Source organism: Mustela lutreola, chromosome 1, assembly GCF_030435805.1.
Source record: "Mustela lutreola isolate mMusLut2 chromosome 1, mMusLut2.pri, whole genome shotgun sequence".
Classification (NCBI taxonomy): Eukaryota; Metazoa; Chordata; class Mammalia; order Carnivora; family Mustelidae; genus Mustela; species Mustela lutreola.
The window spans coordinates 73,080,995-73,103,116 of record NC_081290.1 but is presented as its reverse complement, the minus strand read 5'-3'; positions in this window follow the sequence as shown (position 1 = coordinate 73,103,116).

The following is a 22,122-nucleotide window of genomic DNA, read 5'->3' as shown; positions in this document are numbered from 1 at the left end:
CCAGCTAACTGGTATTCAAAACACACCCAAGACATAGAAAGAGGGACAGAAAGAAAAAAAAGGTCTCATGATTGAAAGAGAGTAACAAATTCTGAACACTGAAATTCAAGTATTTTGCATGTAGGAGGGCTTCGTGTACCTTCATTCAGGGCCCACTGTCCCATATTTTATGCTCTAAAATGTGGGCTTATTTTTTATCCTGGCCCACAGGTGATTAAAAAAGACACGTTAGGAGACAGAAACCATTAAAGATAGTCACACCAACAGCAAACAAAGCAGTACGACTGTACAGCAGCGGGAAAAGGAACAGACAAAGCCAACTTCAGCAAAGTGAGGTCAGTTACATCAGAGGGCTTGTCGCCTGTGCCAACCAATAAACCCTAAGAACCTCCCCATGATACACACCACACAGTGACTCAGTTTCCAATGATTCTGAATCTCCCAGCAAGTGTTCAAATTATGTTCTGTACATTTTATTTAGTAAAGCTAGGAAGTATGCAACCACTTTTACACAAACTTCATCAGAAATTGTTACAATCTTTTATATTCTGGTGCTTTCTGGAGGACAATGTTTCACTCTTCCATGCAGTGAGTACCCATAGGTCACAGACCATTGAGGAGCAATGGCAATGGGCCCATAAAAATGGAAAAAGAAGATTTGTTCCAGGACTAAAATATACTAAATATGTCACTGTGTCAGAAGCCAAGCCAGGAGGACATCCAGAATATCAGTGTCTGCTATCAGAAAAATCACAGTGGAGACAAAAAATATTTAAGTGATCACTTGGGTTGGGAGCTCATTTACAAATGTCATGTCTAAAATATAACTCTGTTGTTTAAAAAACAAACAACAAAAAATCCCTATTTAAGTTCATCACTAATGCCTGACATTTCAGGATGGTTCTTGCTCTGTTTTTACCAACCACACGCAGGGTAGCTCTGTTTTTCATAGTTTCCTATATGATTAGAGTGCTGAATTTCCCTGAAAAAGTTCTAGGTGATACTCTAGAGTGTCATTTTCTAGCAAGTCAGTTAACAGAGGGCTGTCTTCGGTCTTCGCCTTTGTATAAATTTCAGTCATTTTACCAGCCTACCTTTCTTGAGGAACAAATAAAGTCATAAATTATATCAGTGCATTCCGGAAAGATAAGTTGCTATGAAACCCCATAATAAAGGCATCTACCCCTATGTGCTTCAAAACAGATTAGGAATATGCACTTCTGCTGGTGGTCTGGCTTCTGCCAGAGACTGCACAAATGAACATTCCACATATTCTGCCTGTGCCAGGGAAATAAACAAACACCAATGGACAGGTGTATCTAGGATCACTAATCCTCTCTATCCCCACACACAAAGAAAACATGGGTAAGCAACTGATGAATTACTAAATTCTACCTCTGAAACTAATAACACAGTGTATGCTCCTTAAACTGAATTTAAATTAAAGAAATTTTTAAACAAGCAAACTCTTTAATAATTATTTTTCCTAACAATTGCCCCAATCTTAATTAAGAACTAGTAAGCAATAGGACAGATGGTAGAGATAATTGTGGTGAACACAGCGTAACATATAGTCTTGTCAAATCACTAAGTTGTACACCTGAAACTAATGTAACATGGTATGTCAACTAGACCCAAATGAAAAAAAAATTTAACAAGAACTAGTAAGGAATAAAAATAGCTAATATGTATAGAACCCTTATGCTGCTCCAGGTATTTTATAAGGGATATCTCATTTAATTTTCATGATAACTCTATTTTGTAAATATTATACCCATTTCACAGATGAGGAAACTGTGACTTGGAGGGGTTAAGTAGCTTGCTTAGGGCTACATGAGTAGAGACTGGGGGGAATCATGCACCAAAAGGCCAGTATTATAGTACTAGTGAATGCCAGCATTTTGGAAGCTGGACAATAGCATGAGTTATAATTTATAAACATAGGCAACTAGCAATGATTTGAACATTTGTCTCTGTCTTTGCTATAGTATTTACATACTCTAAGAGGATTTACATGCTCTAAAGTGATTCATCTTTCAAAAGAAAGCAATTTGCTGAAAGAAGGGAAATGGTGCTGAAAATAAAAATGTATAATTGGAAATACATGCTAACTAATCATTCTCAAACTCTTTCTGCTCTCAACACTAACCTGGCTTTTTTTTAAGAGGGAGCCTTTGCCATTTTTTAAAACTGTGTGCTATCTCATTGTTTATTTGTACATTTCACCCAAGGAATTGTGTCACCTCAGTTAGTAACTGTTAAGGGGGTATGCATACCACATGCCCAAGGTAGCCAACTGAAAAAGTCTTGTTGGAAAGAGAATGAACTGATCATTTTTCTTGTCCAAAAAAAAAAAAAAAAAAAAAATGCTCGCATCCCAATTAATTAGAAAGGCATTATTTTTAGAAGTAAATGTTAGTGGAAACAGCAGTGGCCCTAGGAATCAGAAACCCAAAATTCTGGCTAGCATTCTATCACTCATGAGTCATCTCTCCTTAGAGAAAATGCAACATCACCTTTTTTAGACTCAGTTTCTCCCTCCGCAAAATAGGAAAGCTAACAATGTCCTCACTAGCTCCCTCATTTGTATTTTTTAAAAGATTTTATTTATTTATTTGACACAGAGAGACACAGGGAGAGGGAACACAGAGCCCAATTCGGCTCTCTATTCCAGGACCCTGGGATCATGACCTGAGCGGAAGGCAGACACTTAATGACTGAGCCACCCGGGAGCCCCTGTATTTTTTTTTTTTTAAGATTTATTTATTTGACAGAGAAAAAGAGAGAGAATACAAGCAGAAGAAGCGGCAGGGAGAGGGAGAAGCAAGTTCCCAATAAGCAGAGAACCTCACATGGGGCTCCATCCCAGAACCCTAAGATCATGACCTGAGCCAAAGGCAGATGCTTAACCAACTAAGCCACCCAGGTGCCTCGCCCACATTTGTTATAAGACTCAAGTCAATATAATGTTATCCAAGCTTACAAGACCCAATATAATGTAAGGTAGTATGATGATGATGGTATACTAAAAAAAGGTATGAGGCAAAAATGGAATGCAAATTATGCCAAGAGATTCATAAGTAATTCCAATGAGTCTTTCCTGGGAAACTGATTACATTCATAATTGCCATAACCTATTACTCTATGGTGTCATATCTACCACCCTATCTTTCATGTGACAGCTTTTCACATGTTGAAAAAGAGTCTTCAAGTTCTCATAGGTCCTCTTTTCTTGGTTAAATGTTCAGCATTCCCCCAATTATTCGACACGGGAGGTGATTTGTGAGAGTTTTATCTTGTCTTTCCATTCAGTTTAGTCAGTACCACACTTACAGTGAACACAACAGTGCAGACATGGTTAGATTATCATAGATATTGCTGCCAACTTTGATCTAGATTACATGCTTGCGTGAAATGCAAACTTTCATTGTCTTTTGTCAGGGCAAACAGAATGTCTCAAGTGTTTTCATCATGTGTGTTTGCCCAACGATACTTAGAAAATTGTTTTTGTTTTAAACCCTAAAACCTTTTATCCTCTTGAAATATATTACCTTGTTGAATCATACCTATCTTTCCAGTCTGGTGAAATCACTTTGAATGATGATTCTCATCCATCATACTATCTATCTCCCTCAGGTTCTGTCATCCACAGATTTGATAAGCAAAACTTCTACGTCTTAATACAAGTCACAGATTTTTTTAAAAAAATGTACAAGAAAGATTTTAAACAAAATTTAAACAGATTTAAAGTTCTGTTAAAAAGTTTCTAAATACTGCTTTCCAGGTGAATAAGTCACTCATTAGATAAAATTCTCTGGGAATAGAACTCAACTAGTCACAAATCCCCCTACTTGCATTCATGGTGTATTTCTAGAACTACACGGAACATCCACATGTCTGACAGGTTTGTCCTTTTTCATAACACAGACATCATTTTCCCATGTTTAATCACTTGGATCTTCTTTATTGCTCCATGGTTTTAAAATAACTACCCAAAACAAAAGTCTACTATTACATGTGCTAGGTTTTTTAGTGGCCTGGGATAATATCATTCATCAAAAATCAAGGTTTTATTTTTGAGTAGTCAGAGATTATCAAACTATTTTTCTTCTACCACAGGATGCAACTGCATTTAAATATTTTTGCTCCAGTTTCCCCAGTCTAAGCATATTCTCCTTGAGAGAAAAGAGAATCTAAATAGAACTTGAATAGTCTCTCCCTCCTGCCTTTCATCTGTTTGTATCACACCATCTATAACAAGTAGGAAATTCTTGATTATTTCTTGTTTTGTTATCATAACTCCAAAAGAATCTCTTTGTTGTCTTTCACAACCTTAGCGGTTTTTCTGCCCATGATTTGTGCTTCTTTGTCATATTTTTCTCTTCTCTCCATTAAACGGTCTCCGTTAAAAACCTGTGTTCGCAGAACAACTCATACACCCATACCTTCCATACGTGGGCATTCCAAATTTCCTTCCTAGGGCCCATCCCTCTTGAACTGTCTTCCCTTTTAGAGTCATCTTTCTCTTATAAAACAATTCCCTGGTTAATACCATATCTAGGTTTTTTACCACAGTGAACAATAATATCATAGAATCATAGAATTCACAAAAACTTTTTTAATAGCAGTAGTATAAAATGTTACTGTAAATGTTACTGTCAGTTATTATTGACTATAAATCTATCTACTGGCTTTTCATTTAGAAGGAGAATAGGGGCACCTGGCTGGCTCAGTCAGAGAGCATGTGACTCTTGGTCTCAGGGTCATGAGTTCAAGCCCTACGTTGGGTGTAAAGATTACTAACAAAATAAATAATTTTTTTAAAAAAAGAAGGATAATGAAAGAGCATAAGTTTATAAACATATTAATGCATAAAGTAACAAAATTTACCTTTCATAATTACCAAATAAACAACGTCAGCATCCATAAAGAATTCATCAAATTGAAACCACATTCACAGTGAGATAGTAATATGTTTGTCCCTCACACAGGGCTAGACTAGGTAGGGATTCCAGTGGTAAATGAGACAAGAAAGATTCCTTGTGGAGTTTATATCCTAGTGAAAAGACACGCGGTAATAAGCAAACAAATAAACCATCAAACTAAACAGGTTGAGGGAAAGGATGGTGTTCTTTTAGATAAGCTCGTCCGAAAAGCCCCTCTGACGAAGTGATGTTCGGATTAGAGTCTGAAGGATGAGAATAATCCAGTTATACTATGATCTGGGGAAAGAGCAATTCAGGGAAAGGATGGTCAAGGACAACATCCTGAAGATCAAAAGAACAAAAGCCATCAGTCAAAGGAAATCTGTTTAGAAACTAAAGTAATAGTTCAACAGTCCAAAATACTAGAGAGATCTGTAATATGCCTAGAGGGGTGCCAGAGAAGGTGATAGAAAATAAAATCATGGTGAAAGAAACATTTGAGAATAAGATCCCATAAAGTAATTCATATATGCTATACCCTTGACCTATTCGTATACATCAACTATGATAACCAGGTGCTCGCAAATGTGTTGATCACATATAACTCTATAGCTTCAAATACATCTTTGATAACTACATGTTTAATACCTATTTTGCTTGACCAGGTCCCATTGGATCAACTCAAACACCAGTTTTCTCTGCTGCTGCTCCACAGTTGCTGAGCAGTGCTGCATGTCAAGCAAAAATATTAAAACACCAAGTGTCCACAATCTCCCTCTGCCCTTCCTTCTCAAGAGAAGTCTCTGCTTGTGATGCCCAAGCCCTGGGCATTTGCTGAAATGATCAAGGTAATGAAGAGAGAAGGGAGCTGGAGGAAGTCCAGAAAGATAAAATTGATTTCTACAAAATAGGCCATGGAATTATCCTCAGAAGTAAAGTAAAAAATCTAAGAGGCTCCAGGAGGCAGTGGGAAAGAAGGGACAGCAGAAAATGAGGACAAGAGCAAAGCTAGGTGGGGTTTTATAAGTGAAAAGAGAGATGGGGGTAGCAGCTGCCATAATAAGTAACATGGTAGGGAAAAAAGAAAAAAAAAAACCCTAAAATTTATTTTTGGAAAATTTTACTGTATGTTATCATTTCTTCCTTCTTCTCAAGAGACCTTCAGGATAACTGTAAAGGCTTGCTTTTCAAGGTTTTATAGGATTGAGAATGATAGCCCATCTCTATTTAGATTTTACATGCATATTGGATGTTCTACCAATTCATGCATTACAACCTCAGTTGGGCCCCAACAAGCTGTCGCTTGAAAGTATTTCACTTCACTCCTGATTGATTCTCTCTTCTATCCTGCAGAATGAGTTTTTCCCTTTTTACCCCCATGTTTCCAACCCCACTAATTCTTAGCCAACTATCTTGGTCACTAATTCATGGAAATAATAGATAATATCAGAACCCCTCACTTTGCAGCTCCTTCTCCTCAAAATGCTCCCATTCCTCTAGCCACCATTCCCTCTTTCCCGTTGGCCTTAAGGAGGGACTACTCCCTCCCCAGCTAACCAGGTACTCTATATCACAGTCTTAGCCCTTCCTGGCTCACCCAGGATCACGTGCATCAGTCGACCCATTTTTCTTTTCCACACTGTCTCTGTGGTGCCTCTTCTCCTTGTTCTTGCCCTGCTTCTTCACAAAATAGAAGTAACTCCCTAGCCCAATGGTTCCATTTCTGGAAACGTTATCTTAGAGCAATGCTCACACAATATACAGACCCATGGTCCAGATAGGAACCACCTCATACAACATACAGGCCTACAGTCTTAGAAAGATACCTTTTCTTTGTAGGAGTTTCTCTCCCAAAATACTCCCAAAGACCCAGGGGGTGTCTTTGAGGGACTTTAATTTGCCTCATTTTATATTTGATGATATTTGAATTTTTACATTCAGGATGTATTACTTTTTTAAGAAAAACGGTAAGGATTTCCAAATGCCAACAATTCTTTGCCTCTATCCGATTAGTCATCCAGCGTTATGGATTCTACTTCTGAAATGATGTTCACATCTCTTCACATGTAACCATTCCCTAATGCTGTCCTCACTGGTGCCCATGCTTAAAACTTCTCAGACATTAACTAAGCAGCCCCAGAAGCTGACCAATTGATGAAACTTCTTGACTCTATTTCAGCACTTTACAACTCTTCCACAAAACTCTCTCTTCTAAACTCTAGTTGGATCATGTCCTGGGTAGGCTCCAGTACCTCCAGCGGCTTTCCATTACCTCCCAACTAAAGTAGGAACTTCTTACAGGTTACTTAAAGTCTTGAGTACATGACCTAAACATCTTTTTTCTAACCTTTTCATCTCCATTCATTTCTGTCTTTAAAACTTCACTGTAGCCAGACCAGGCCTTACCTGTAAACATGAGTTTCTAGCACTTACACTTAGTTAATGCTTCTTCCTACAGCTGGAATTCCCCTCATCCTTCATGTCATCCAAACCCTACTCATCCAAACCACATCCATCACCTTATGAAGATTCACTCATGCTACTCATTAGAATTAGCCATTTCTTCTTTGTACTCTAATGGTACACTCCACCCCCAAGATTGGACTTATCACACTGTAACAGAATTATATGTAAAGATTTATGGCACTCGAGATAATGAGCTTTTTGAAGCCAGGGACTAATTTTACTCATGTTTACATTCTTTCTACATATATAATATGTGACATATACTAGCTGTTGGGTGAAAGTTTAAGTTTGGTAGAATAATTCACATCAGCATTGCAATTAGTATCTAATATGAACTTAGTACTATTTTCTATTTTGATTGTTTTAGCTTTCAAGCCTTACCCAAAAGGATTAGAGTTAAAAGGCTTAGGCATATTTTTGAGCTTTGTTTTTAACTTGAGGGGGGGAAATAGAGCATAATAAAATTTTGTTCTTAAAAGTGGCTCTTAAAAATTACACGTTTAATATTAACAGTAAGGTTCCCTTTTGTTGAGTATCTACTACTTGCCAGACACTGATTTAGCATTATATGTTCATTATATCATTTAGTCTCCTAAAGAAACCTGCCCAACATAGCAAATATTACTTTATACCCATTTCACATATTTAGAAACTGAGTCACAGGGCATAATTAGTCCCAGACCATAGAGATCATAGAGCTATGTAGAACTATCAAGCATCAAAGCCAAATTTGTCTGATACTTGAGCTCATACTCTCTCCACTCTGCCCCATTATGTCCTTCCTCATTATCTGCTTTAGGGGAGAACTATGATGATGAGGCAAGGACTCCAAAAAGGGAACTCGACGGGTATAGGCTGACACTAGAGGCTGTGCCCCAGAATGTTCCAAGAAAAATACTGCATGTTAAGTAGAAATAGAGAGTAAGAGCAAGCGGAGAATTTGGACAGCCATTATGTAACCAGACATTCGCTAGTACAAGAATAAGCATGCAAATTGCAAATTTATGGTTTGGAATCCTTTGTGTGATGAAATCTGTCCCTTCCTATCCAATGTTCCTCTGTTTAGGCCCCAACCTCCTCCCTTGTCCCTTACCTTAATAAACCTCAAAGACTGCCCTAAAAATGGCATTTTGTGATTATCTCACGAATCTCTCCAAATGGTAACCAGCTTCCTACTGTTTTTCCGTCTTTGCTTGAAAATGTTTCTGCACCATCTAGGAGCTGTCTTCAAAATAACACTCTTGAGATAATAAATAAGGAAGAAATGTTTTGAAATAAACATTTATGAAACATTTGGAAATACCTGCCCTGTGTTAATTGCGCTTTCATTTCTAGGTAGGTTATTTTGTCGTGTGTAAACCAAGAAGAGTTTATGCTTTATTTCACATAACTTGAGCCTAAGTTCTTGCTCCATATCCAAATCTATGGTGATTCCTTTTTCTCCCACCTCCTTAAAATTTCTCCTCAGAAATCCTTTCCTCCTTCCCCTTAAATGTCTTTTCCATAATTAAGTGGCTGTGGGGGAGGGTCTGAAGATTCAAGAACAACAAAATGCCTCCAAACACCATGTCAGATGCCAAGTATGTCTATCCCAGGACAATTACTCAACTTCTCCTTATTCATCTTCTGCCTTTACGGCCATCTATGTCTCATTAGATCATAAGCCCACAGGGAGAATTTGTGTTTTTAGGATCTATTCAGCAAATAGTACATTACAAGTGCTGAAAAGATGGTTATCTGTAGAAATATGCAATGATGTAAAGTTGTAATAGTCATGGAGGAAAAGAACAAACCTATTTCTTGTTAAAATTATCTGCAGTTTCATGTCTAAAAGAGATAAAAGTGCTTTATTCAAAATATTAACTTCTAGAAAACCTCCCAGAATAAGAAAACGAGCCTTGGCCAGGAGTCAGAAAACCAGGTTGCATTCGCAATTCTTCCCCCAACTCATCCCATGAAATTGGACCAGTTACTTTAGCCATTTGTAGGAACCCATGAAATAGGCACACTAACCCATTCCTACATCCTCACAGGGATTTCTAAGCATCAAAGGAAATGAACGGTGTGAAAGTTCATTCAATAGTTTAAACCAATAATTGATTGTCATGGCTGTTGTTATTGTTAGGAGATTTGCTTTTTGATGATTTCCGGTTCACCACGGCGAAATAGCACATGCATTTCCCTCTACTCCCTAAAATCACACCAAAGAATAATAAATGTTTAACAGATACAAATCCACAATTCACAAAGTCAAAGAAACAGCGGGGAAGGAGAAATATCCACAAAGTGTTTGGAAGATGTAAAGCTACTCGAGGAAGCAGAGTAAGGAGGAAGCTGAGTGCCAAGTGCCTAGAGACAAAAATCGATTCATACCCCCAAACTAGGAAAGGCTTGAGAACTTCAGGCATCCATTATCTCACAGGGGGGAACACAGGGAGGGGGCTCGACTCTGGGTATTAGTAGGAAGTCTGAGAAGCAAGAGCAGTTAGGCCTTTCTTCTGCATAGCGAGAAGCCACTGTCTCCTGGTAACCGGCACAGTACAGAGAAAGAAGGAAAGAGTGGGCAGAAATCAAGAGTTACTCACAAGGGCACCTACTGCCTTTGGCTCAGGTCATGATCCCAGAGTCCTGAGATTGAGTCCCGCACCGGGCTCCCAGCTCCCTGGGGTGTCTGCTTCTCCCTCTGACCTTCTCCCCTCTCATGCTCTCTCTCACTCTCTCTCTGTCTCAAGTAAATAAATAAAATCTTTAAAAAAAAAAAAAAAGAGTTGCTCACAAGCCTAAATACTGAACCCTGAGGTGCCCCTTATACTCCACATCTGAAATTCCTGACTATCAGACCTATACCATGAAGACAAACAGGAGGCAGGCCCTACCTATGTTCTCAGTGATTTGGAAATATGACAGTAAATCCCAGGAGAACAGCTAATACTGAGCAGGGCTGGGAATTCCTTTATGGGAACTCCTTGAAATACTAATTAATCACTTACATTTGTAACTTTAAAAATAGTAATTTTTTTAAAATTTACTTTTCAAAGAAACCAGAGTATAGATTCATAAGAGTTCATATATTCTCCCCACTTTTTATTTCATTAGCTAAACCAGATTAATTTAACAGATAAGAAATATAATAAAATTTATACAGAATGGCATACGCAATTTAGAATTTTTAGGCTGAAGCAGCCCATTCAGGGCAGAATCACTCATGCTTGATGGTGTTCACTTGATAGTGTATCACCTGTGGAAAGGGGAGGTTTAGAAATGGGGTGTCATTCTGGGGCCCATCCACTGATATTTCCTCCGTGGCCCTGGTGCCAGTCACCTAGCCAACCTTGTTTGCAGGCAGAGAATATGCCTAATAACTTTTCTCCCTTCCTCGGCCTCTCCTTCTTCTGATGCATTGCTACCTGAGCACTATTTCCAAAGTGAGTCTGATCAAGTCCTCCTTCTTCTCTAAATCTTTTGATGGCCCCATCCAGACTTCAGAATGAAACCCAGTCCCTACCACCCAGTCAGCCTTGTCTCCTGAGCCTGCTCACTGACTGTGCCCGCTAAACAGAGAACTGCTCACACTTCCCTAATCTATGGGCTTCCATGCCTCCCTATTTCCCTATCTATTCCTTCTTCCTGCAATGTTCTGTCCTGTCTTCATTGGCAAAGACTCACTCCTTAAAAAAAAAAAAAAAAGTATAAAACTACCATCCCGTCTCAACCCAACAGGGCAAATTACTTGCTCGGTATCCTCTACTCTCTCTGTTTATACCTTGTCTTGCAATTATTTGCTTCAGTGTCTGTCTCTCCTACTAGACTAGGAGTCCCTCAAAATAGGGTTAGGTGCAATCATCTTTGTATTCTCAGTATACGCAGTCCTCAAGGAAAGCTTGTGGAATAAACCAGAAAGAGTGAATTAATCTCACATTAATTTGGGCCTTAGCACACCCTACGTTTGAATGTCTATATAATGCTAATGTGAGGAAATATGATTTACATTCCCCACGTTGGCTAGCATCTAAGCTCCGAGGGCATGAGGTCTAAATACCGCCTTGAACACAGGAACAATATCAATGTTCTACTCTCCTCAGGGATAAGACAGAGGAATAGAAGCAAGGAGGGGCCCAGCGGGGAAACTGCTGTATTTAACAGTTGGAGCAGATCATTCCTTAATATCCCCTTCTCCTCCATTCAATAAAATCCTATTCTGTAATAATCATTATTTTCTTACAGTGTTCTGTCATTTTAGGAAATTACCAGCTTAATAATGAAGAATATGTTTTCATGTTCCTGATAGTATTAAAAGTCAGTAAAATACTGCAGGTATGCATGAAAAGGTGCACTTACCAAACAAAAACAGTACAGCTCGCAATTCATACTCCACTTCCCCTTTAAAATATTAAACACAAAAACTCCACGCAGTCACAAAGCATGACAGAACTAAGGTAACCCAAATTCCTTTTCTTCATCTTCACAATGGTGTGTTATCCTTGGTACTTTCTCGCCTCCTGTTTAAATGCAGGAATATGAAGTACCACCAGGCCAGCAGGCAAAAGCTATGCTCCAAGGGGGCTCAGACAGTTCCAAGCCCGAACAGACCTACTCCCCAAACCAATGCCTGCAGCTGTCTTGGCCTGTGTCAGAGCCTACCATGTAGCCGGGACCCCTCCGAATCAACTTCCACATAGAATGCAATTTTTATTAAAAGAGAGGTGATAAAACGGTGTTCCATTGGTTGCTAGATATTCATTCATAAAACTGACAATAATCACAGCAATTTTTTAGTACTCCAACCAACCACATATTTTATTTTAGGGGGAGGGGTAGTATTTTACCATGGGCATTGTTTAAAATTGCTGGGACATGGTGACAAGAAGCACACCAACTCATAGTCGGTTTTATTATCGGTTTTAGATTCTCTATAGGCTATATATCTCTTTATTGCTGCCCCGGTGAAGATCGTAGAGATATCTCCTTCCTCATTCCTCCATTGTATTATAACCTCTCCTCACTTCCTTCTAAGAGACAGAGCCGGTGTGGAACAGGGAGAAGCAAGGCTCTCTTGGAGAGAATCGCTAGGGTAGCCTTGCCTGAAGAGTCAGGGATGAGTGGGCACAGCCTTCCACGTTAGGCTGGCAGCCTCGGCCTTCAGACCACAGCCGCCTACCGGTGGTCCTTCCAACCCCCCAACAAGCATGCTGGGTTTTCAAAATTAACATATATAGGCTTCTTTCAATCCCACGGCTCCTTCTCCCCTTCCCGCTCAAAGCCTACATGGGCTTTGAGCCATGGAGTTCAATAAAACAAGGAAGCTCCTCTCTGGGAGAGAAGGATTAGAATCATAAAATATATATATATATACACATTGCAAAACACATGTCGCTACTTTTCTAAGTTCTCTTAGATATTATGCTTTAAAAGCTGCAGCTTGATTCTAAGCACATTACAGTCCGTGTAAGAAGATCTCTGCATAGCCAGCCTCTGGTGTGGCATCTAGTGCCTCGGAGAATCATGCCTTTTCACTGTTTTTATCATGTAATTAGCAAATCTAGGAACGAAGAGCTCCACCTGCATCTAACAAGAGAACACATTCTCAAACAGACATTGTCATAGGCCCCAGTACCATCCTTGTCTGTCAAAACACTATTCCAAAAAGCATAGTAAAAGAACGGAAACCAAAGGGGGAAAAGATGCCGAATGCTTGTCGGTGCCGTACACCGTAGCTGGCCCTGATCGTATGCGCAGGTTTCTTCCTAGGCTTCTTGCTGAAAAGGACTGAGTCCTTCAGAACCACCACCAGAAACCGCAAACAAACCAAGGTACTCTCTAGCTACGGTGAACTGAACTAAATTGAAATGAATGAGTATTTATTTGCTGGCCTACAAACACATAAATAGCTTATCGATTTTCACCAGTTAAGTCAGTTATAGAAAAAGGATCGGAGATTTCTGATTTTTTTTTTAATCAGATCAGAGAGTTCCACATGAGTATTTCAAATACTCAAATGCTCCAGATTTTTTAGTTGAAATAACACTATCTACATTTCAGAAGCAGGGAATTTAAGTAGAGCAGAGTTTTTCTTTTATCTATTATTATATCTCTTAACATTTTTCCTAAATTCCTCTCCACACTCACGCTTGATCCCCTCAGCATTTAATTATCCTTATTGGCATCCAGAGTCATCGGTGTTCAAGAAAAGCATTAAACACGATTTAGAGAAGAAAAACATGACATTCCGTATTGTCTTAGTTTCAGAAAATAATTCTGTATGCATGTAGAGTTTACTATGAACTAGGGAATAATTTAACTTTATTACCCTCATATTCAGTTGTTAATTACTTTTTCCGTTGTCCTCAATATATTTCTATTGCATCAATGAGAAACTGTAGTAGTCCTCTAGTGACCAAAATTATACATATCAATTGTTATGAATATTAATTAAAAGCTCTGTGTTTTCATGGAAAACCATCCACTTCTTACTTCAAAGGCACAAGTTTCAGTGCTACACAAAATTTACTTCAGTTAATAATTTTAATCAATAAGATTATAGGTTCTTTTGTTGTCGTTCTTCAACTTCTGCAAAGACAAATCTTTCTAAATAAAGTAATTGATCTACAACATTTTGTCTGTAAAAGAGCCTGTTTCAAAAGAAAATAAATGTTCCGTGTCTGACTTATGAAAAAATATATATTACAGAAAGAAAGCTGTTTAGGTATTGAGGCTTTTAACAACAGAGCGAGCAGAAGCTGGGAGAATCAATCAACTGTGTTTGTTGTGTGTCCAACCCCGCAGCGGTGGAGAGCATCGTGAGGTTTATGAAGAGTTTTTCTAATCTTGCACACGCGGTGCTTAGAGACCACATTCCGGGGCCTGCACGTCCATGCACACACATACCGGCACATTTGGTAAAGCAAACATGTGGAAGGGAGGGCGCTCACTCCCATTCCTATGGGCCTTTGTTCTTCTCCCTTATTTCCTTCTCTGTCCTTTGAGAGCAGGACGGTCAACCAGAGAGTTAGATTGTGCCTGAATATTGTGCAAAACAGTCATTCTTAATCTCAGTTTTGCTACCTCTTCTGGTAAATGTAATCATTTCAACAGTATAACGAGATAGACAAAAACTTACCAAGCAAAATTAAGGTCATTTTATTTAAGACATGTGGGTCAGGTGCCTTTCTCAGGAACAGGGTCTTTGTTTTTTGTGTTTAATTCAATTAGCCACTAGAACACCGTTAGTTTCAAAGGTAGAGGTCAGTGACTCATCAGGTGTGTATAATACCCAGTGCTCATCACATCACGTGCCCTCCTTAATGCCCATCACACAGTTCCCCATTCCACCATTCCTCTACCCCTTCCAGCAACCCTCAGTTTGTTTCCTACAGCTAAGAGTCTCTCATGGTTTGTCTCCCTCTCTGATTTGTTCCCTTTCAGTTTTCCCTCCCTTCCCCTATGATCCTTTGTGCTGCTTCTTATATTCCACATATGAGTGAAACCATGTGCTAATTCTCTTTCTCTGACTGACTCATTTCAGTCAGCATAAGAAGAGAGGGTCTCTGTTTTAAGGATAATTGCAAACGTGGTAGGTTTTTTTTACAAGTAGAATATTATTATAAGTTTTGGAGGGGGGTTGTTTTTGTTTTTGTTTTTGTTTTTTGTGAAAGAAAGACAAAAGAAAAAAAGTAAATCACCGGGCAGATAGGAGTCACCAGCAACTCTTTCACATGTTATTTCCACAAGTCTTAAAGGTGTCACCCCAATACCGAAGGAAACAGCCTGTCCCAATGCTCCATAGGTTTCTGAACGCTCTCCCCCTGGATCTCTCGCTGATGGGAGCCTCAACAGAGTCTCACTCGTGGCCCCAGTTTCTTCTCCCAGGACCAGGTTTCCACCCAACACTTTCCCTAAGCCCACTACACACACCATTTACAACATAGAAGACATCACTGAAGGTTCATGAGGTCAGAGGAGATAATATCACCGAAAAGCCACAAAATTCAAAAATTAATTATTTGGCTTTTCTATTCTTAAAACATTTCTCAAAAGACAATAACTTGTATTGGCAGGGGTATAGAGAAGTTGGACCTTTCCTGTGTTGTTGGTGGGAATGTAAAATGATACAGCCAGTCTGAATGTTAAATACAGAATTATCACATGACCCAGCCATTCAACTCCTGTTTATAGTCCCAAGGGAAATGGAAATATATGTCCTGTTAAAGAAAAATTATTCTGATACTTGCTAAAATGACAAAAAAGACTTTATTCAGGACTACTGCTACAGCTGTCAGGACTATCGCAATAGGGAGAAAAATGGGCTCAACTCCAAATCTAGCAAGACCGACTGGGGATTTGCCATCAATTACCAACAGAACAGAAGGAGTCAGTGGATAGAAAGATAGGAGGAGACATCAAAGGTAGAGGGATTCTTGCTAAACTAATTCAACAGAATTATTCTGAAGGCAGATCATGGACTTATATATCAAAAGTGGCTTTGAGAAACTTGAGCACTTCTTAGGAGGCATCAGACATCAAGGGTGGGGAGATTCTGGCCAACTCAGCTAACAGGATTCTTGCTACCACGGGGTTGCGCAAGCCTGACAAAGACAGAGCCAAGGTCATGGCCAAGTTAAGAAGAGGGCTTGGAGGAGCCCAACTAAAGGCTGGTCAAAGAGAAAGTCTTTGTCAGTCCACACAAAAACTTGCACACAAATGTCTGTAGCAGCATTATTCATAATAGCCAAAAAGTAGAAACACCCAAATGCCCGTGAGCTGATGAAAGGATGAATAAAATATAATTTATTCATACAATGGAATAGTACTCCTCAATAAAAAAGAATGAAGTATTGATACATGCTGCAACACAAGTGAACCCTGAAACACTATGCTAAGTGAAAGAAGCCAGTTACAAAAGACCACGTATTGTACAATTCTATTTCTGTGAGATGTGCAGAAAAGGCAAATCCATAGAAACAAAAGCTAAATTAGTGGTTACCAGGAGCAGGGGCAGGAGGAGAGGGAGAGCAGGGAGTGACTGCAGTGGGTATAGGGTTTCCTTTGAGAGTAATGAAAATGTTCTAAAATTACCCAACGGTGATGGTTGCATAGCACCATAAATATGGTAAAAAAAAAAAACAAAAAAAAAACAAAAAAACAAAAAAAACACTGAATTGCTTGCTTTAAAAGACTGGATTTTATGGCATGTGAATTATACCTCAATAAAGCTGTTCTATATGAAAAAAAAAGTTCTCAAATATTTCCACAAGCTAGCCTCCAGACATTCACTAATTTGCTCCGTCCTCATTCTTTCCCTTTTTATTCCCTCACAGCAACAGAAAAATAATTCCCCTTGCTTTATTATGGAGAGCAAATCCACTATCTCCAGTTCCTGCCCCCTGCCTTCGCCCTGAGTTCTCTTCATCCTGTTCTCTGATGACAAAATAAGCATTCTGCCGGAACCTTCCTTATGCCCCACCTGTCACTGATACGTGCCCCTTTTAAAAAGAGGAAACGACAACCATCAGATCTGACTTCTAAGTTTTATGGTTTTTATTTAACTGAATAACAAAATTTTATAGTAAAATGAAGTATGTCTGTTGTAGTTTCAAGGTATGCATTTCCAATAAGGTTATCTCAAATTTTTAGAAAATCCAAAACAGGAAAGATAAGAGAATTATCATGTAATAGCTATAAGAATGCTTAATATTCCTAATAATTAATATAACCAAAGGCACACAATAATAGTTCATTCAAAATGGAGCAACTACAGTCCTAAATCACTATGATTAAATCTCAATTAGTTACCTTTTGTCAGTATTTACATCCATTCAGGTTTGAGGACTATTAATAAAATACTAAATGTGTAAATAATGACTATACTAAGGTAGAAAAATATGATATGCAAATCAAACAGAGCATGACATATGGACATGCCATAAAATAATGTAGCTACATACAATCAGCCACAAAATGCTTCTTTTAATGAAATATCAGTGACTCCAGGTGTCCAATTAGATAGCATGTGGAAACTACAACCATCCATTATGCTTAGCTCCTACCCTGAACCCTGACTCTCATTACACATAGTTTGAAGTCATTAGATGGTGCTGTGCAGAAGAGCAGGAAATCAGAAGGGTACTGGAGTCAGTTGACTCAGAAATGGTACGGAGGGTAGCTATTAATGATATATAACTTAATGGAAAGGTCAAATACAGAAGCTGCCTATCAATCATTTCCTTGTTTCCTTCCCTTCCTTGAAGAAAGAACAACTACAAACAAATTCAAACAACTTGGGAATATCACTTAGGATTGTTCTCTGCCACAAATAACAGAAAACCTTTCTATAGTAACTGAAACAAATAGATGTCTTGACAACTAGAATCTAGGAGTAGACAATTCAGGGCTGATAAAGTGGCTCAACGATGTCTTCAGGGACCAAGGTTATCTATCCTTCTACTCTACCATCCCAGCATATGGGGTTTTGTTCTCATGCTTGCTACCTTATGGTTGCAAGATGGTTACTGCACCTCTAGTCATCACAACCAAATTCCAGACAAGAAGAAGAAAAGAGGGAGTAAAGGAGAAAAGAAATACAAAACTTTCCCTGAAATCTCTTAACAATTTTCTGCTTCTCTCTCATTAGTCAGAACTGTGCCACGAGGTACCCCTTGACGTAAAGTAATCTGGGTAGGTGAATTTTAAAAAATCAAAATCTCCAAGGAAAAAAGGTAAAATGGATATGGGGTTAGCAATGAGCATTGGGTTTTATAGATATATTCTCAGTGGCTTGCAAGTTCTCTGCAAAAACTTACAAATTTAAAATTTTTGGTTTTCATATTGGTTATAACCTATTGATATAAATTAAATATCAAACTAGATGGCCAACTTATAGTTATTTGAGCAAGAAATGCTTTGTAATTTCATTGACGATGTTTAAATATATATTTATGATGAAAATGATGCCAAATGCCATTACTTTTTGTCATGGGCTAATGAGAAGAGTGAGGAGGAAAAAAAAAAACCCAGGAAGTGGATGGAGACATAAATGGTATGCTTGGACAAAATAGAGATCAAATGACATCACAGCATGCTGTAATGTTAGAAAGAGTAGATAAAGTAGTCTGAAACATCCTTAGACAAGGTTTTGCCTTTGGCCAATATCTTGAAATATCTTCCAGACAAAGACAAAGAGTATTTGAAACAGTTTTTTTATTGCTTCCAGTGTTTAGAATCTCAGTAGTCAGAGGAGTCATGCATTTGGAGAAATACCAATCCCTTACTGTAGGCATTTCATTAACAAATATGTGTTACTGTTCCAAAAACATAAAAATCCAGAAGCTTTAAAAAAGAAAGAAGAAAAACTGGGCATGTCCACATAATTGTGTCTAGCAAGAATGAGTTTCTTCTGTAGCTTTTTAATAGGGTCTTCTGATTGCATTTTAGAAAAAAGCAATCACCAGAACTATCAACCATAGTTTAAAAAAAAAAAAATCACCAACTTTGAAGTAACTTCATAACTTGCTGAGGAATCTGATGAACTTTCATGTAGCTATCTAAGAAGTATAGCGTTATATTATTGCTGAGTTCTTGGCCAGTTTCAAAGCATCCTTCCATTCCACGGTAAACAGAACTGGTATAGGCATTGGTGCCAAGCATTTTATCACTCCGACCGAGGTAACTTGTGGAATAAACTAGCCCTGTCAGCCTACCTGGATTACAGAACAATCATGTAACTATGGACAGTTACGGAGTCCCCAAAAGTACAAAGCATAGTGGCTCCAATTTAAAAAATCTAGGAAAAGAAGGGCTTTCTTTTATTCCCTCCCCTTGGAGAAGCCATTCTTTGAAAGCTCTACAGCCTCCTGGAGCAGTTTCAGTGGTTTTGAACACTCTGCTCTTCTATTTAAAGTCCCTAAAAATGAAAAATGCCATTATACGAAGAACTAGCCACCAGCAGCGGGAACATGACAAGTACCGGGCTTCAAAATGAACTTGAAATGGCAGATTTTTCCATCTAAGGGTCATCTACTTAATGAGCCCCAATCCATGTTCAAAATCCCCCCAAGCTAAGCAGACTTTTCTTTCTATTTGAGTTATATCTTAATCTTTTCCTTGGATAAATGTTCGTGAGTTGTGCCCTGCCACATACTTCGCTGGTGTGTAGCCTGCTTCTTGCCAGCTCCTCTACCTCACCCTTCCTCACTCCACTCCCATTCTTCTGCCATGTAAGGAAACCATCCAAAGCCCCCTAAAAGCTTTAAAAACTCAGACTTCATTAAAATTTCACACAGATAGTACGAGTGAAAGATGTGAACTAACACAATCACTACTTAATTCCTCGTGGAGCTGAGCTCCTAGCTGAAAGTTTTAATTCTTGTGGGGTCCCAGAATATATAAGAAGTTCCCATTTATAACTGTGAATAGCTCTTTTTAAAACCCCATTTCCTTTACTCCTTTTATTTTCCAGACTTTTCATACCAACGCTGGCCTAAATCTTTTCCTTTTCTCCTCCTCAATTTCCTTTTTTCCTCCCTCAACTTCCTACCCACACTCTCTCAGAGGCTCCAAAGACTCATTTATTTCCTCTCTTCCTTCAGCCATCTTCCGTCTCCTTTCCCATTTGGATGAATCTGAGCTCTTTCCAATGTAAATTCTCCATTTTGAAATTATTGACTACACCCAGCCAATTAATCCAATCTATATAACAGAAGACAACGAGTGGGTAATATCAAACAGTGTTCTCCAAAGTTTACCTGAGGATATTGGAGGCGAGAAAGGCATTTCTATTGAAATTTCATTAAATCTTTGCTCACATGTGACTTCATAATATCACCTGGTCTTCAACTGATCCAAATAGTTTTTTTCCATATGAAGGCTACCTCTCTTCTTTATTCACCAGCCAGCACAATCAAAGTCATAAGGCTTACTGCCAATTTGATCATCAATACCATCAAGTCTGGAAAGTAGAGGACTTGGTATTAAGATGGTCACTTAGAATATGGCCTGATATTTTTAGATCACTGTCTAAGTAAAAACTCAAAATTTAAAAATTCTGTGGAAAACTCACAGATCTCAAAGATTGTGTGACTAGTTTGAGAAACTGAATTAAGTGGTCTCTAAGGTCCTTGTCAGCTCAGATGTTCTATGCCTCTGGGTGAACTAAACTAAGTCTACCCAGAAAGATGGTTTGATGTCTCAATGCTACCATGGACACTCTAAAACCTTAAATCACTCTTTCTTCATAGACTCTTCATGGACTCTGAGGTTGAATCCAGAGACTAAATGGCTTTCTCAGCAAGAATAAGAGAAGATGCATCTCACAACTGACGCTAAGTAAGCCATGTGGAGTTTAACAATGACATTTTCCAAGGCAACAAGAGGGAGGAACCCTACCTTTACAAGACTTCATTGATAAGAAACCATGGTAAGTGGCTAGCCAGAGAGGTTACTCTGCAGAATTCACTAGAAGCATTGGTGGAGAATCGCTGTCAACACACTGAAATGAGGACCACCTGCCCATGTTTGTAGTTCCCATCCACCTGTCCTGGAGCCTGAAATTCACACCAGTAATGATACTCTGCAGGGGGGGCGGTTTACTCTCTCTGTCCTAAAGTCAAGCCCTTGATGATGTTCTCTTGCCTCCCCAGGCCTCCCCTGAGATGCCCTGCTCTCTCCTTTCCACTTGCTAGAATCCAGTCTACTCTCCAAGGTTCTACTCAAATGCCCACCTCCTATCCAAACCCTGTCCCACTATAGCATAGAGTGAGTGTCTCTCTTTGCTTCCTCCTTGCACTTTTCATCATAGATCATTTGTATTTGTTAGCCTTTCTCTCTCTCTCCAGCTAAATCCCAAGTACATGGTACAGTCTTTGAACTCAGAATTTAGGTAGTTATTGTCTTTTTTTTTTTTTTTTTTTTGAATGGCCTGGAGCTAAGAGTTAATTACAGTCATTGTTGACACAAGGTCAAAAGAAAGAACAGAACGAATGGGATACAAGAAAAGACTGTTTTGAGAAGGGAGCGAGAGGGGAGGAACGGGGCTGTTAGTCCCAGTAGTGCTGCCACCAGGGTGGACAGCTTTGCAGAAGGCAATGGGGGATCCTCTCCACCATCTGGCCAACAGCTCCTATGGGAGCTTCCAGTTTCATTCTGTGCTGTAAATTTGGCTGAGAGAAAAACACCAAGGCTGACCCAACATGATAATTTAACTCTACAGTGAATTGTTTGTTTTTTCCTTTTTTTTCTGGCTCCATGCAGTTTTGTCATCAAGAACTAAAGGAAAACGTGTCTCCTGTTTTACTGCTTGCCTCACTCTCAAGGCATTGATGAGCGATTTCTGAATTAAAAAAAGCTAGTATGAAGCTGCTTTGGTAAAGCACAAAACGCTAGCTTGGGGATTGCACAGATCTCTGTCCTGTGGTCAGAAAACATATCCAGAAACACAGGTACTGTCCATTTAGTCAAGGTCCAAGTCTTTCGTCAGCCCAGAAAGTTTCAAGTTTGACTCCCTGTCCCACATCGTGAAGAAGGGTCAGGGAAACTTCCTGCATTTCTTCTGTATGAGGAACCCTGGCAGGATAGAGCCATTGGCCAGATGCATACACACAGCTCCCCAACCCCTCCCCTCTCCGGAGCCCTGACAGTGGCACACACACTTGAGACTGTCCTCAATTTCAGCACAGCCACACACAGCAGGGAATGTGAATAAGGGAAGAGGAAGATCAAAGAGCAAAAGATGAAGCCAGGG